The sequence below is a fragment of the Numida meleagris genome, chromosome 6 (genome assembly GCF_002078875.1).
Source record: "Numida meleagris isolate 19003 breed g44 Domestic line chromosome 6, NumMel1.0, whole genome shotgun sequence".
Classification (NCBI taxonomy): domain Eukaryota; kingdom Metazoa; phylum Chordata; class Aves; order Galliformes; family Numididae; genus Numida; species Numida meleagris.
In genome coordinates this window covers 20,304,163-20,320,049 of record NC_034414.1, presented here as the reverse complement: position 1 = coordinate 20,320,049, position 15,887 = coordinate 20,304,163, and the positions used below count along the sequence as shown (strand labels likewise).

At 33.9% G+C, this 15,887-nt stretch overlaps 1 long non-coding RNA gene across 1 annotated transcript in view; it reads left to right on the top strand.

Moving 5' to 3' along the window:
* Positions 1-15,887, top strand: part of LOC110401726 — a 179,642-nt gene that overhangs the window by 43,287 nt on the left and 120,468 nt on the right. Inside the window, exon 2 of the long non-coding RNA XR_002440560.1 lies at positions 6,657-6,759. This is a non-coding gene — a long non-coding RNA (uncharacterized LOC110401726). The remainder of the gene's footprint in view (positions 1-6,656; positions 6,760-15,887) is intronic.

Below are 15,887 nucleotides of genomic sequence, written 5' to 3'. Positions count from 1 at the left end.
TTTTGATATGACTGACACAAATAAATTGAGGTAAACTGTGCAATTGTGATTGTTGCTATGGCATCAAGTTCAAAAATTTCATTATGTGCTGTCATTAATATACAAAATAGATTTATGTCTCAAAGCTGACTGGGGCAGACAGTCATTTCCTTGCAGTAAAACTGTATTTATATAAAATATCTATTTAGAAATATAATTACAGTAGAATGAATGGGAAATATATAGGCCAAATGTAAGTCGCATGCAGTCCTCATGAGGGTATTCGCATCAAGACAGCCTTATTTTGTTGAATGTCTCTTCTTTAGTCCATATTGAATATATGATTTTATTAAGCAAAGGAGAATTCAGTGATACGTTGTTAATGTGTCAAAGTCTCAAAGGTGGGAAGTGCAGAAGCAGTTCAGTGGATGAGCTAAATGATTATGAATGGAGAAGATCTGTGTCTTGCCTGTGATTTTTGTGCAAATACCAAGTATATAACACACACACACATATATATATCCTTGCCGAGTTTTACAAAACCTCAATTAGTGTGACTTATCTGCAGCCTCAAACACAGCCTAACCTGGGTTGCTCTTTGACAAAGATTGACTCTTACAGTCCTTTTCCTATACTGTCATATTAAAAATAAACTTCAGCTCTCTCAGCTGTATCCTGTTTTCATTCATCACTCATTAATGTAATATCAGTTGTTTTCTCTAGTCATCCGAGGACATTATATTACTACTTTGAAAGTCAATCACTACATTTTGGAGCTTTGAACAGATAATGAAAATTATTCACCTTTAAACACTTGTTGACCAACATATCTAAATGGAGAAAGCCATTAGTGTACAGAGATTTTTTTCTTTTGCTGATCAGTCTTCTCTCTATTATCTCTTTTTCTTTTTTCTCTTCTACTGAATTGGCAAACATTTTGTGGAAAGAAAGCTTCATTATTATTTTGCAGTTGCATAATGTTTTTACATAGGTTATGTCATGAGGATTGGATATGCAAAGTAAAACAAATTGTGTACGATGTAAAACTGTTATATATGTGAAGGTTATTGATATTGAATGAAGCTATTAAAATAATTCACCCTTATTCAGTGGCAAACATTAGCAAAGAAGTACAGAGCAGCCTTTGTGTGTATGCAGCTCTGACTCTCTAGTGAGCATACCAGAACAGTGCTCTTAACACTTGTGGATTTTATGACAGACCCTTTGACAAAGAGGAAGTTGTAGATGATGGCCATTTTATTTCATATAGATTATTTATTAACTTATAAATGACCTTAAAAAGGCTTTAATTTTCTTCCTGTCAATGGTTTACGAGCGGGTTTGGCCTGGTTCTGTGACTAATGGGGCGGGGAACCCACGGACCCATGCCCTGGGAAAAGGAAAGGTTTAAAGGGTAGAGAGATGGGCCTAAAAACAAAACAGTGGCAACGATCTGAGGAGAAACAAGCTAATTTACTAAATAAGATATCGGAATGCAAAATAACAAAACGTAATACAATATAGTACAATATAATTGGAATTGAAGCTAATAAATAAAATGAGAGTGTCCAAAAACCAAAAGGCCTTACTTTTTTGCTGGTGACGAAACACTGCTGGGACGAGCAGGAGGGGAGTGAGCGAAAAAGGGGCATCTCGTGATATGCGAACAGTTTTAATCTTTCCCTCTGAATAGAAAACGCTAGCAGAACAGCAAGCAGTCCTCTGGGAAATGTAGTTCTTCTCTTCTGAGAACCAGGTACCTGGCACTATTCATGATCCACGGAGCTGGAGCATTAACTCTTTAACTCCCAGTGCACTACATGCTGTTATGATGTGGAATAGTGATAACCCAAAATCATAAAACCATGACACTTCCAGAAGTCTGAGACAACCAAAATTGAAGGACTATGTATATTTTGAAGGAAGCACTGACTGTTCTCAAAGTCTGTGCTTACCTGCGGGAGACTGGATTTAACATTTCAAGTAGAAGTTATTTAAATTCAAGATCGATTTAGAGATGTTCTGGTTAGGGAAGGGAAAACTGGAAAGATGGACCCCAGTCCATCTCCAGGTTCAATATTACAATTAGAAAGTTACAACTGAAATAGTTGTCTATTAGATTTCTGGGTAGATACCAGATCTTTAAAACAAGAAGAGATCACTCATATTTTTATAGTGAAGCAGACATTGATACATTTAATATATGTGAAAGGAATTTACTTCTGTGATCTAGACCTATGCTTATTTAATCACATAATAGAAATCTTTGTAGCATCGTGACATGAAAAAAGAAAGAGAGAGATAGAGACATTACTTAAAACTTACATTATAAGAAAGCTTGATATTAATTAGAACAAACCACCTCATCTTTCCAGAAATGTCATCCAGAAAAATGTCTCACAGTGAATTCAAATGAAGTATCTGGTATAACTCTGGGGGTAGCTGTCAAAAGAATTATAAATCATACCTATTTCTGTCCCATTTCTAAGTCTATAAACACTTAATCTGAAGATCTGTCAGTCGTTATCTTACGCAAGTAGATCTTATGACCTCTAAAGAAAAGCCTTTTAGAAGAATGGTAAAATTGATTGTTAAATATTGAATGTCTATCTGTAGGTTGAAGTCCTAAGTGCCACAGGGATTTGAGATATTTAAAGTTCACTCAGTTTCTTTCTTAGTTGCATCTTAGGCAGCCTTTCACCTACTCTGCTCATGCTTCAATAAATGGTTGTAGGGTTATGACAAAGTCAGTTAGAAGACAGACAAGTTGAAATTCCACCAATAATTTGTGATGATCACTGTTTTGACAAAATCACATTTTGTGTTTCAGAAATAAAGCATTAAGACAATCAAATGCAAACTGGCTGTCATAACAAACAGAAGAAAGATTCTCCACAAAGTAACCACATATCAGTGACACTTCCATATCATTCTGTCACAGAGGGAAGTCATTCTCTCTCTTGGGTGACTTCTCCCAAGATTTGCCACAGGAAATCAAAAAGTGTGCATACAGCACATATACAGTGCATGTTCACCCTTTCACTGCAATTGTCAGGGTGCTGCCTTGCCCTTTAACCTTCTCCTACTATCTGCCATAAGAAAGGTAGAAGAAAAACCTCAGGAATCATAAACATCAATTTTCACCTGTAGAGATATTCTTTGAGAAAGACATAAACGTGAGAAACAGTACTTGTGGGGAAAAGACATTGATCATTGCAAACTACCATTAAACCTGTGTATAACTTATGCTAGGGAGAAGTAGTTCTCTTGTTTACTTCTCTGAAAAGCAAACATAGAATTGTATGTTTCTCTCTAAGGTGGCCTTGCCTAATGCCAGTTCAGAATTACTATGACAAGGTTAAGCTATTTCATAAGCAAACTTTTGAAGTTACCACAAGTATAATGAAATGTAATTAAAGGCGACTCCATAGCCTGATTAGCAGTGAAGGATGATGAAGAGACAACTGCATACACATTTTAGAATGTAGAATTTAATGAGGATATTTAAAGTATAACAAATCAGGAAACAGGAAAAGTGGGACTAAATTAGGAAATTTTCTGATAACTAGAGGATTGGCTTAGATAGAATGTTTTGGGAAATGGTAAGTTTGGCATTTGGGACATTTTAGCTAGGTGTGTAAATAAAATGTAGAATATTAGGAAGTCTGTCATTGAAAGGAAGTGGTTTGCATAGGCTAGATTGCCTTTTTCATCTTTTGAGTATTTAGTTCTATATTTTGCATGAACTGGCTAGCCCATACAGGCTCTGATTATTTCTATTTTTTGCTCATCTAATTTTAACTTTGACCATCTCTAAGCTGTGTCAGCGGAAGCAACATCGACAAAGAAATGCTCTGTCTTTTAAATTGTATTTTTAGATCCTGAATGATCAAGTGCGAACTGAGCTTTTCCACAGTTTTTCAGTAAAGCAGCTGGGCCTGTTTCAGTGTTGGCTTTTAAGCTGCTCACTGCAGCTAGACCAGAGTGCGAGGTCTGAGGGCACGGATTAGCCAAGCAAGCCACTGTCTGATTGCTGGGGCACTCATCCATCGCTAGCTGGACACAAAACACTCCCATGGTGTCTCTATACTTACCAGCCTTCTACTTACAGTCTGGAGACATGACAGGTTTAAAGTATATTTCCCAGAAAATATATGATGGATTGGAAGACTGTCATACTCTGAGCAATGCCCAGAGACATGTATTTTACTAGAAGTAAATATCAGAGTAGCAATGATCTGCTGTCAGAATTTGCTCCAGTCTTGTCAGCTTTCACACAGTGAGCAGTAAGTAAATAATTAGAATAATAATATCAAGGCTGTTTTCTTAAAGTTTTTTCTGATAAGTAGTATCAATTCAGAATTAACATTTTATTCTTTACCACATTTTTGTCTTGGATTTTACTCTACAGAGCAGATGTTCCTTGAATGAAACATTCAGGTGCTGACCACCTGTATACATTCAACATTTTGTGCCTAGGAACCTGCAGGAATATTTGGACAAACGCCACCTGTGATAAGAGGTGGAATATTTTTTATGGGAAAGTTTCTGAAATGAGCGCTGCATGTATAGTTGATACTGTCTGGTCGCAAAAAAATTTTTTATCCTCTATAATGGTCTCAGAAGACTTTTCACAATGTAGAGATGCTCTTTCTAGAATATTGCCAAACCGCTCTAAATTCAGTGGAATTTTGTTTTTATACTCTTCTGTTTGTAGTTCTAGTTGGATCCAGCACTGTAGTAATCATGTATGATACAGCTGGTTGTTGTTCCTTTATTATGTTCCACTTTGATGGCGTATTGTAATGTTCAGAAAGTTTTTTTTTTTAAAATCCATGTCTTGACAGTGTCTCCAAAGTTGTGTACTTAAAGTTGTTTTCTTATTTAGAATGTTCTTAGACTATGACAGTCCCACAGGTAAGCAGGTAGAAAATCAGGCAGGTTGCTGTTTGCAGTCTTTCTGCATTTCATCAGAATTCATCAAAACCAATCTACTTTTGCAAAATGCTTCAATTTGGCAGATGAGTGTTTTGCAATAAAAGCTGGGTTTCATCAGAAAAATCCTGTTTAGCTCTATTCCTTATATGATGGGATAGAGATGAAACAGATGCATTTCAGTCTACTAATCACAGAGCATGACTGGTTGATTTTCCATCTCCTTTCTATCCTCTTTCTCTTAATTGCTATTATATGATACCAAGATGGGAGCTACAAAGCCTGCAGACTACATTGCAACTATTTATACTCGTTTATTTTGGTTATGTTTACAACTACTTTCAGAATTAACAATTATGTACCTAACATCTCATGTGTGAAACACCATTCTTTGTGTTTATGTTGCCGGAACTTGCTTTGCCGACAGCATTTGCACATCACTTAATACTTCAGATGAATCTTTGAGATACTTAATGCTGGTGGTTGATAGCATCTAAAGAACATGAGAAAAATAATACATTTGTAAAGGGAATTAAGGCACTGGTCAGGACAGTATTTAAGTATGTTTTTAAGTAAAAATGAACTTGGGTCTACAATGGATTAATGTACAGAAATCTCTTCTTGAGTTAATGGCTGAACACTGAGCAGCTAAAGAAAAATACAAACTGCTGAGGACACATGTTAAATATCAACTGAACTTTATAAATGGGGCAGTTCTGACCAAATATGTGGGTTCCCAGTCAGAATATCTGAATAGAATAAACATAGTTACTTTAATATTGTATATCAATTGTTGGGAACACAACATATAAAATTGTTGGTATTTCCAACCAATGTGACAGTGACAAAGTCCCACTGAAATACTCTGATGACTTTTCTTCGGTTTTATATGTGGCAGCTGTTTTCTATGTTTAGGATTTTTTTTTTTTTTTTTAAAAGAAAAATTCATCATGGGAACTAAAACTTTTCAGGAATACATATCAAAACCTTTTAAGGGTGAGAAAAAAATCACCTTTTTTTTTTCTTAAGGAGAAATCATCTCCAGAATAACAAGTAATGGGGTGGTTAGGATAATCTTGAGGGACATAAGAAATTGCAGTTCAATTTGTCACTTTGCTTGGAATCATCATCACTTTCTGCAAGTGATCTAGTCACCTTGAAGGACAGTAATATTATTTTGTCTCTCAAGGATTCAGTAAAATGTAGTTAATGTATTATCACTTTTAAAGCTCTAGCTATTAACAAATTGTATGAGAAGTGCATTGTTAGTTTCTGTTGTTGCTTTTGTTTTAAAAGAGTTGTCCAGCTGGTGCAAAGGAAACACTTGATAAAACCTGAGGGTATCTTTGTGCAATCAAAGCTCTGAATAACTTTCAGCCAGCATAATAAATGAATTTTCCCTAGTGTTATTATATTTAAAGAAACTGAGAAAAGTGTTATGCAGAGGAATTGCTCTGTGAAATTTGATAAATTGCTAGAAGTCAAGAGGTCTGAATAACATACTTTCCTTCAATCTAAAGCCTAGTTTATGTTGTTATGCAGCAAAAAAAAAAAAAAACAAAACAATAAAAAGAGTTTCTTCTCCTGGTCTCTTGCTGATTTTTTAGTGGTTCTAAGAGCTGAATTTGTAAGGTCATTTTTTTTCTGTTATCCTGGAGTTACTACAAAAAGAAGAAGAAAAAGGAAGGGAAAGGGAGAGAAAAAGATAAGAATCAAATCCTTAAGCCTTTTTTCTTTCTTAGGTCTGGAGCATAAGTTTACTTCTCACTCTTGTCTGAACCATGAAGAGTGGAGAAACAGAAGAAGTTTTGTAAGCAGTTCCCACCATTTCTACTGGACTTTACGGTACACAATTCCATCTTTACTTAATTAAAAAGTAAACAAAGGTTGTGGTGGTAGGAAGTAAAAGTTATTTCAATTTCTCACTTTGGTTTTACTCCTGGGAGTTCACTTGGATTTCTTCCACACTTCTAGTTTTGTAATTTGAATACTTAACGTAACTTAAAACTTGGTTATACTAACGAAAGATATAATGTAAAGTGATTAGCTACCTAATTCATACATATAAAATATATCAGATGATAGACAGGAATTCAATAATGTATAGTAAGTATAGTATTTAGACATTAAACTAACAAAGTATTTAATACAATTCTTCATATACTTCTTCCTTTGAAACTTGTGTATGCTTTAATGTGCCTATATTGCTCAATAACAGGAACTTAAATATTTAAAATATTTAGAAATAGTGTGGTGAATTACAGCCCTCTTATGTTGTGTCTGTGGTTCGTTGCCTCTTATGGGAACCCAAAAGGAAAAAAAATGTTATTTTATAACCATGAACTGAAACTTCATTAAACTTCAGGCTTCCTTGGAAATAGTTTAGTATTGATTGTGTTTAAGACCAAGAGGGCTAAAAACTGGAAGGATTGTCTTCTGTATTAAATTTTCAAACAGATTTGTTCTGTGACCCTAGAAGAGTGAATTGTCTTAATAGCAGCTCAAATATAGTCCCTTTTTTTTTAAGTTGGCCACTTAAACTGAGATTAAAAGAATTTAATTTCTTAATCTTTTGAGTATATGTATGTCTAGCTAATGTAGGAGAGAATTGCCAGTTCTGGCTCACCCTTTTGAAAGTTTCCTAAATATGGCTAAAGATATTAGTGTAAGGCCCCAGTCTTCCAACCATAAGAATGCCATTACTAGGTAACTTCTCGGGTGTTTGAGACTGAACACTCAGCAGTCTTTAAAATGCTGGCTATAGTCAGTTTCCTAAGATGAGATGTTAGTAAAAGTTTTGTGACCTTTTTAGACTTTTAAACCATTAATATAAAAGCTTCAATAAGGTCCAGTTTGGCTTTAAAGTTACACAGAATTGGAATTTTAGTTAGATTTTATCTATTACTATTACTAGAACTTCGATTAAGCACTGTTTTCAGTGATGAAGAATGCTGACTTCTACTTCATATTATACCTTACTAATTTCTTTTCTGTACATTTAAAAGGAACACTTTATTTGTTTTTAGAATCTATGTTTGTCTCTCTTGATTTAATTCTCCAGAATGTATAATTTATGCAAAATTATCTGTAATGTTCTGTAACAGTCATGAAGATGCTACTGAATTGCCTTAAGCATCCCCCTCTGTAAAGATTCTCAACATTTTGCTGCATGTTTCACTTTAAGAGTTCATTGCACAGCTGCTTTGTCACTGAGGCAAGGGTTTGTGTTGTTTTTGTGTTGTTTTGTGTACTTGACTACAGCTCAATCTTTGAATTAATTTCCCATTACCTTTAGTAATGCATTCATCATTACATATTCAGCTATTCCATTTTAATTTGTTTCCTTTTATCTTGGATTCACTAATCTTATTCTCTGCAGTCTCTATCTGTCTACCATGGGTCCAAATGAATTTCAAAAGCTCTGAATGGAAACAACATGGACAGAGATTGCCGGTTTCTTTCTTTTAACTCCCCCTTTCTACACTTGTCCTTTCATGTCACTTTGAACAGTGATCTCGCTGACCTCTACAGTCTTAATATTAATGTCCCTAACAGTTTGTGTTATGTCTTTTGAAAATGATCATTGTTTATGTTACTTATATTACTGAGTCTCTCTTCATTTCAGAGAACTCTTTTGTATAGTTCCAGTGTAATTTCCCTCTTGTATGGTGATGTCTAATTTATTTATGTTCAGCTGTCTCCTTAAGGTTGATGTTCCATACTCATTTTCTATCCTAGTACATTTACCCACATTTCGGACCAGTTAACCTTCCATTATTATTTTTCTAGTTTAATATTAGTGTCCAGTAGTATCTTTTCATATGTTTTCAGATCTGATAAATTGTTACTGTAGATTCAATTTTTAGCTTTTACTAAAAAGTCTAAAGAGTAGCTCTTTATCTTTTCAGTTTATTGTTCATAGCTGTAGTTAGTTCTACAAATTCTTCTAAGTTCTTTTGTTCTAAGAAGATTTATAGGAAATATCATAGTTTATTTCTGAAAATGTTCTTGTGACTTTATAATTCATTTGCAACTTAGGTTTGCCCTCTGCTTGTTCTGTGGACCAGGCCCACTCCTTTGTATGGGATTGTACTTCCAAAGACTTATTCTATACACTGTGCATACCATATATTACAAACTAATATTTTTAAGTTTTTTTTTTAAAGTAAAAAATCACGTAGGCTGTTCTATCTAAATTCATATTTTACAGTGTAGACGCCTCTGAGGACAGATTAAGTCTTTCTTGAAGGGCAAATACTAGAGTATTAATTTTATAATTGCTGTGAGAGATTTGGGGTTCTGCTTGAATGAAGAATTCAGTAATAATATTTTGTGATTTTTTGTAATTTTTACAATTTTAAACTACATTATTTTATTTTAATGGTTTGTACTACTAATTTCACCAGCACAGCATAATTAGTTCAAATTAAAATAGTTTTCACTAATGAAGCATGAAATATCCAACAGGCAGATTGCAGTTATTAACAGCTTAGCTTTCTATACTTTTTTTCCAAATATGTTTCATTATTTTTGTATTAATTCTATTTATCAAAACACAGACAACTCTGTAGCTAACACAGATTTATTCTTAGCTGAAAATTGTATAAAAATGCAAAGCTATATATTCCTTTGCATTACCCACAGTTTTGAAAAGATGTGTTAAGCATTCTAGAAAATTTTTTATTTCTTTGTGAATTGATTTTTCTACTATGTACTAATAAACTAAGCAATTCCACTTAAAACATGGAATTGTACATTTGTCAGTAAGAAAGTATATGATAGATGCAAAGGATTGCACACCAAAGCAATTTTGCCTGTCTTTAACTGATGATATAAGATTATCTTGTGCAAAATTTCAAGCACTAGAAGATGAATGTGTGTGTGAATAAAAGCGGTGTGTGTGTGAACTCCTCTAAGCTGTATTGTCTGAAGAATGAGTAAATGCAGTGAAATAAACTCACTGCTCATGCCCAAACATAGCTTGTGGTCATCAATTAACAAGAGAGAAAGTGGGACAAACCCTAGAAATTTCTTTCCCTGTACATGAACTTCACAACTTAATATATCACTTTTCTTATACGTACAGTTTAATCAAATTAGAATTTTTAATAAAACTTTCAATGTAAAGAGAAGAAAGTATTGAAATAGCCCAATCACCTGCAAACATATGCAAAGTAAAATGTTTATATACCTGGAGTGGTTAGAATTGTTGTGTTGCTGTGTGATGATTTGGATTGCTTTTTTGCCATGCTTTTTTTAGGCAGCTGTGCAAGCAAGAAATTAGTGGGAAATAATTTCATTTCCAAAGACACCTGAGCTTTTGCTTAAAAGAACTTTTCTGGTTTACTTGTTTGCTGAATTTAGGAGATATCAAACTTGGTTTGGAAAGTAATTTGAGGTAATTTTATGGACTTAATGCTAAGAAAGTAGTAAAACTTGTATCAGAGACAGTAGGTCAATGTGATCTTCTATAATGATCTAAAAAGTTGTGAAGCATTTGTAAATTCCTGAAGTAAATTCTTCTTTACGCTGAAATATTTTTTTAGATGTTTCAGTGCAGTGATGTACCTCTAGCTGATGTTTAACAATCTTGCTTTCATCTTACTTGTATGCAAGATGAAAGAAAGTTGCCATGCCCTGAGTTATTAAAGAAGTCATGTGTCTTATCAGCAAAATTCTTCATGCAATTCAAGGGCAACAAATCATCATTAGCCTGATTTGTATCCTGATGAAAATCTGAACCTATTGTATTAGTCATATTTTTCCAACAGTCTTTTCTACTTCGGATTTTGTACCTTTCATAGATTTTATGACGAGTATGAATAAATTCCCACAATCACAGTCAGTAATGGCACTCATGTGTCAATGGTACCAAAATCACAGATATGAACCTGGATTTCTTCCTCTTTTCTTTGCTGTAAAAAAAAAAAAAAAAAGACTGTCCCTGCTCAAACTGTATCTGATTCCTGGCTGAAACTAATAGCCTGAATGCAGGTTTGGATGGTCTTCTGCTCCAGACCCCAAATAAAATTGGAGTTAATAAAAATTCTGCAGAATTTGGGATTTTGGAGATAACCTTACACATTAAGAAGACTCTTATAAAAGTGTAGTTGCAAGTGTTTTCTCAAGTGATGACTCTATCCTATATTTACTATTACAAGACTTTAATGCATCGTCTCACTTTCATATAATTTATTTTTAACTGTAATTTGATGAAGAAAATGTCATCAAAATTAGGTCAAATCAAGGTATTTTCCCCAAGTGGAGTAGATATATACGGTTATAGTACGGTTCTTTTTATTACTGTTTCCTATATCAAGGAGTTGTATTTGTCTTCTAGAAAATCTCGCATTTCATGTTTTGTTGACCATGTAACTCCTGTTTGGAACTTAATAGCAATGACATCTAGCAGTGTGCAGATTTTGTTCAAAGATAGCACTTTAGATAGCGCTCTTGTCCCAGTTAGGCATAGTAGCAGAAATTTAGTGTAAAGGTAGAGAATGCATTAATTACCACCCCTGTTGCTGATTGGCCTGCCATCATTTTATTCCCACAGGTGATATTTATAAAAGAAAATTCACAAATGCTACTGTTTCTAAAAGTATTTAACTATCAGCATATCTGAATGGTTACTTTGTCTGTTCCCATTAATTCAATTTAACTTCATATTGCTGCAATGCTTCTGTATGTGTACTTATAGTGATTATAATATTACGCAGGAGTATGGATTAGAACATAGACGTTACATTTTATGTTATTACTAAGTGACAAAGGTAAAATTCTAGCAGTTTTGCTTTTCTCCTTCCCCTTTCTTTCTCTGGAAAACTACTGCTGTCATCTTTAACAGTGTGTAAGACTAAAGCCACATAAAATATCCTCACTGAATCTCAAATGTTGCATAAACTATTTGAGGTTTGTTGACTGAGTTGAAAAGACATGCTATATATTCACCACTGGGAGAGCTTGTACAGCTACCAAATATTTCTCCTTCTATTTAACTCACAGATCTGACTTTCAGAAACAGCTAAATATCAGTATTTTCTTAACTACCATCAGGAAACAGAGATAGCAAAGCATTTGCCCACTATTCTTTCTTCATGAGTACTGGCAATCAGCTTGTCGTTTTCAAGTTCTTCCTATTCTTCCTAGAGTTTCTGAGCAGTGTCCTATTACTGTTTCATTTTCTAAAACAACTGCATAGGAAAAGCTTTGCCTTTATAATAGTGACCTGTGATGCTTAAAAAAAAGTCTTTTTCATCATTTTAAGAATGTTTTGCTGACCTCGAACCATAATCCTCACTTGCTGTCCATTATCCTACCTACTCAATTCAAATGACTGTTTACATTACGCTATTGCCCAAAGATATATATCACAACTGAGATGCAGTCATGCTAAATACTCTACAAGTTTTATACTAATTATGATACTTCTGATGAGAACTCATAAGTACAGAGCAGATCACAAGCAATACTACTTTAGGTGTAGGACAGGACTTTTGCCTAAAGAAACTACTTGTTTAGTATCATAAAACATATGCCCAATGTCTTGATAGTGAGAGAACTCAAATGAAAAAATCCTGTAATAAAAGTGGAAAGTTAGTTGTAGGAAGGAAAGGAACAGGCTTCTATGATCCAGCAGAAAACCCTGAGATATGCAATTAATTCAAATTTTTTGTTCACTTTTGCTCATGAATCGCAGGATTCATTTAACAAACTCTTTCTGGAACTTAAAGGATTAGCAGAGTCTTAGACTAGTAAAGAAAAAAATAGCCTCTCTTCTACTGTAATGGTGTCCTATTATTGACCTTCTTTTCTGAGTTGTCACTTTTCTGGATGAAAGTATCTATAGGAAAAATGAAGCCTACAAATGTGTCATGCACACACTGATACTGCTTTATTATTCATAGAACTGATCATTCGGAGAACAATTTTCTTTCTCGGATGTGAAATTCCATGCAAGTTGAAAGGGAGCCTTAAAAATAATTATGGGTGCAATTAAATTTGGAATACATTGGATAATCAAATTGTTTTTCAATAATGATTAATTAATATAGTAAAACCTTTCATATGCACAATGTAATTGCTTTCCTCTGAGGATCTGAGAATGACACAAAGAGTTTTTAATTAGGCCTCTGAACACCCATTTGAGGTAATCATTGTCTTTCTCTACTCATGGAAGCTGAGGTACATATTCCTGCTGAGACACTGTGTTAGAGAAAGACCAAAGTAAAGATTTTTTTCCTCTTCCTAGAACAGGAGATTTCATTTGTTACTATTTAGTAAGAAATGGGAAAACGTAAGTATAAAGTACTTAGGAATTCACTCTCCATCATAGAATAGACTACAGCTCTTCCTTGAATCATGCCTCCCCCAATTTTTTTTTTTGTCTTCAGGCAGATTTCTTAAGTTAAGTAGCCCAAAAATGAGTAACCGCAGAACCTGTCTGTAGTCTCAGCAGAAGTTACTATGTACTTTATGTCTTTGATAAAGCTTATTCATCTAACAATTTCTGATGACCATTTTATTCTTTGCACGAAAAATGATCACACTTTTTTCTTAATAAAAGGAAGAGGCCAGTATTTATTTGATCTGTTTCTTTCTCCTATGGGCTTGGCATGTATCTGAATATTGATGACCTTGAAAATCCAGCTTGCTAGTTTTCACATGATGAAAAAGATGAAATTCAAGTCTCTATCAAAAGACTGATGATCAAATACAGGGGGGCAAATATCCTTTAGTAATGAAATGGGTGTATTTTCTACTAATTATAGAAAACATATTATTTGCTTGTCACTGATAATAACGTACAATCAGTCAAGTTTCCATTACACTTTCTCACAAACCCAGAAATTTTAGCCACTCATGCATTCATAAGGTAATCATCCAGTGGAAGAAAAAAGCCTTAAAGCTGGTTCACACATTACTGTTTTAAAGGATGATTAATTAAAACATCTTTTTTCCACACTACCAAGGATTCTCCTTGGCTAATATCCTTGTCTCACGCATGCCATCTTGATTTTTGTTAGTTACTCTCTGAGATCAGTGGTTCCCAAAGGTCTTTCATTCATCTACTTCAATATTCTATTTTGTTATTCTTTTTATTTTACTAGAATGTGATCTCTGGGTCTTCTATGGAAAATATAATCGTAAGACTTGAAGGAAGATTCCCCATCTGTACCAAATTGCTTTATTTTTGTCATGATGATTTTTTTCTAGTTATTGAACTCTACTATATATCTCTTTATAAGAAGATAACTATGAGAAAAAATGTATACATCATTCTCAGTCTTCCAATCCAAGTGAATGTAGCAGCAAAGAAAGATTACAAACATATTTCTTACCAGCAAAACACCTACATGAGTAGTAAATCTTATGTAAACCAATGTGTGATGATTCTGAAAAGTTATGTAGGCTCTCCTCCTTGATAAGTCAATTGATGCTGTTTTCTGGTGCGTATCATATGTATTCTAAGACTTACTTTTGTTTTGGGAAAGCCAATGTCTTCAGCATGTAAGTACTCCAGTATCTAAAAAACCATATATATATATATACCATATATATATATAATTAGAGGTTTATCTTCTGTCATTTAAAAATAGCATTGAAAATGGCAATTAAAACTACAAATAGAATATACAGAAGAAATCAAAATACTACAGTCTAGGCAGTCCTACTATTATTCTAGCTAATGCCAATTTGTAATGTTACAAAATTGAAATGACAAGGAATGACATTTTAAGGGCAAGTTTTATATAGTTGGCAGTTTAACTCATGGTAGTTTAGCTACTCATCTTTTCCACCTAAAATAAATCTGAACATGTCTTCAGTTATTTTAAGGTTTTTAGTTTATCACAAACAATTTTCAGTTTAAGTTGCTCAGATAATTGAAATAGTCCATAACATTAAACCATTGAATGTTTTAAATGGCTTATTTATACAAGTTTAACTCTAGGTAATAATGATGATAAAAATGCAGGGTAAATTTGGACTGAGCTTCTCAAAATCATTTACTAATGTTTTTAGTCCGGTCCACAGACACTGGGTCTAATATTTCTATAGTGGCTGTTAATTTTCGGGGGGGAAAAAAAAAAGGAGGAGAAGAATAAAAAAATTTTGTTGGGAGCTGAAAGATTATTTATTATTACAAGATGAAATAAAGTCAGGAAAAAAAAATGCAAGTATGATCAGAGGAATTATAAGCCTGTCTTAGAAGATGAGCCTAGAAGAACTGTATGATTCAAAGAATGACACATTCTGTTGATCTATTTTAAATACATAAGTAAACAGTGAGGCACAAAAAATTTGTGGTTTAAACTGAAGGGCAGTATTGAAACAAGGGCAAATGGATACAGTTGTCTACAGGAAAATGTATGCTGAAAATTATATGATTAATGATTAGAGAAATCTTGAAATTGTCTTTTATTCAGATTGCTAAGATCAAAAACACAGAAAACTGTAGTTTACAAATCTCTGAAAAAAAATAAAATGACATTGTTGCCCAGGATCACAGCAGACCACCTTGTTAAATCTTTAGACGTTTCCACGTCTCATTTTTGTAGAATCATAGAACTAAAATCATAGAATCATTGGAGTTGGAAAGGACCTGTAAAGATCAGTTAGTCCAACTCCCCTGCAGTGAACAGGGACACCTATAGCTAGATCAGGTTGCTCAGAGTCCCATCCAGCCTGACAATGAATGTCTCCAGGGATGGGACTTCCACCACCTCTTTGGGCTTTTCTAGTGCTTCACTATCCTAATCATAAAAAACTTTTTTCTTCTATCAAGTCTATATTTCCCCTGTTTTGGTTTTGAAACTACTTCCCTTTGTCCTTCCACAACAGACCTTGCTAAAGAGTCTGTGCCGTTCTTTCTTATAGTCTCCATTTAGCTTCCAAAAGGCTGCTATTAGGTCTCCTCGGAGCCTACTCTTTTCCAGGCTGAACAGCCCCAACTCTTTCATCCTGTCCTCATA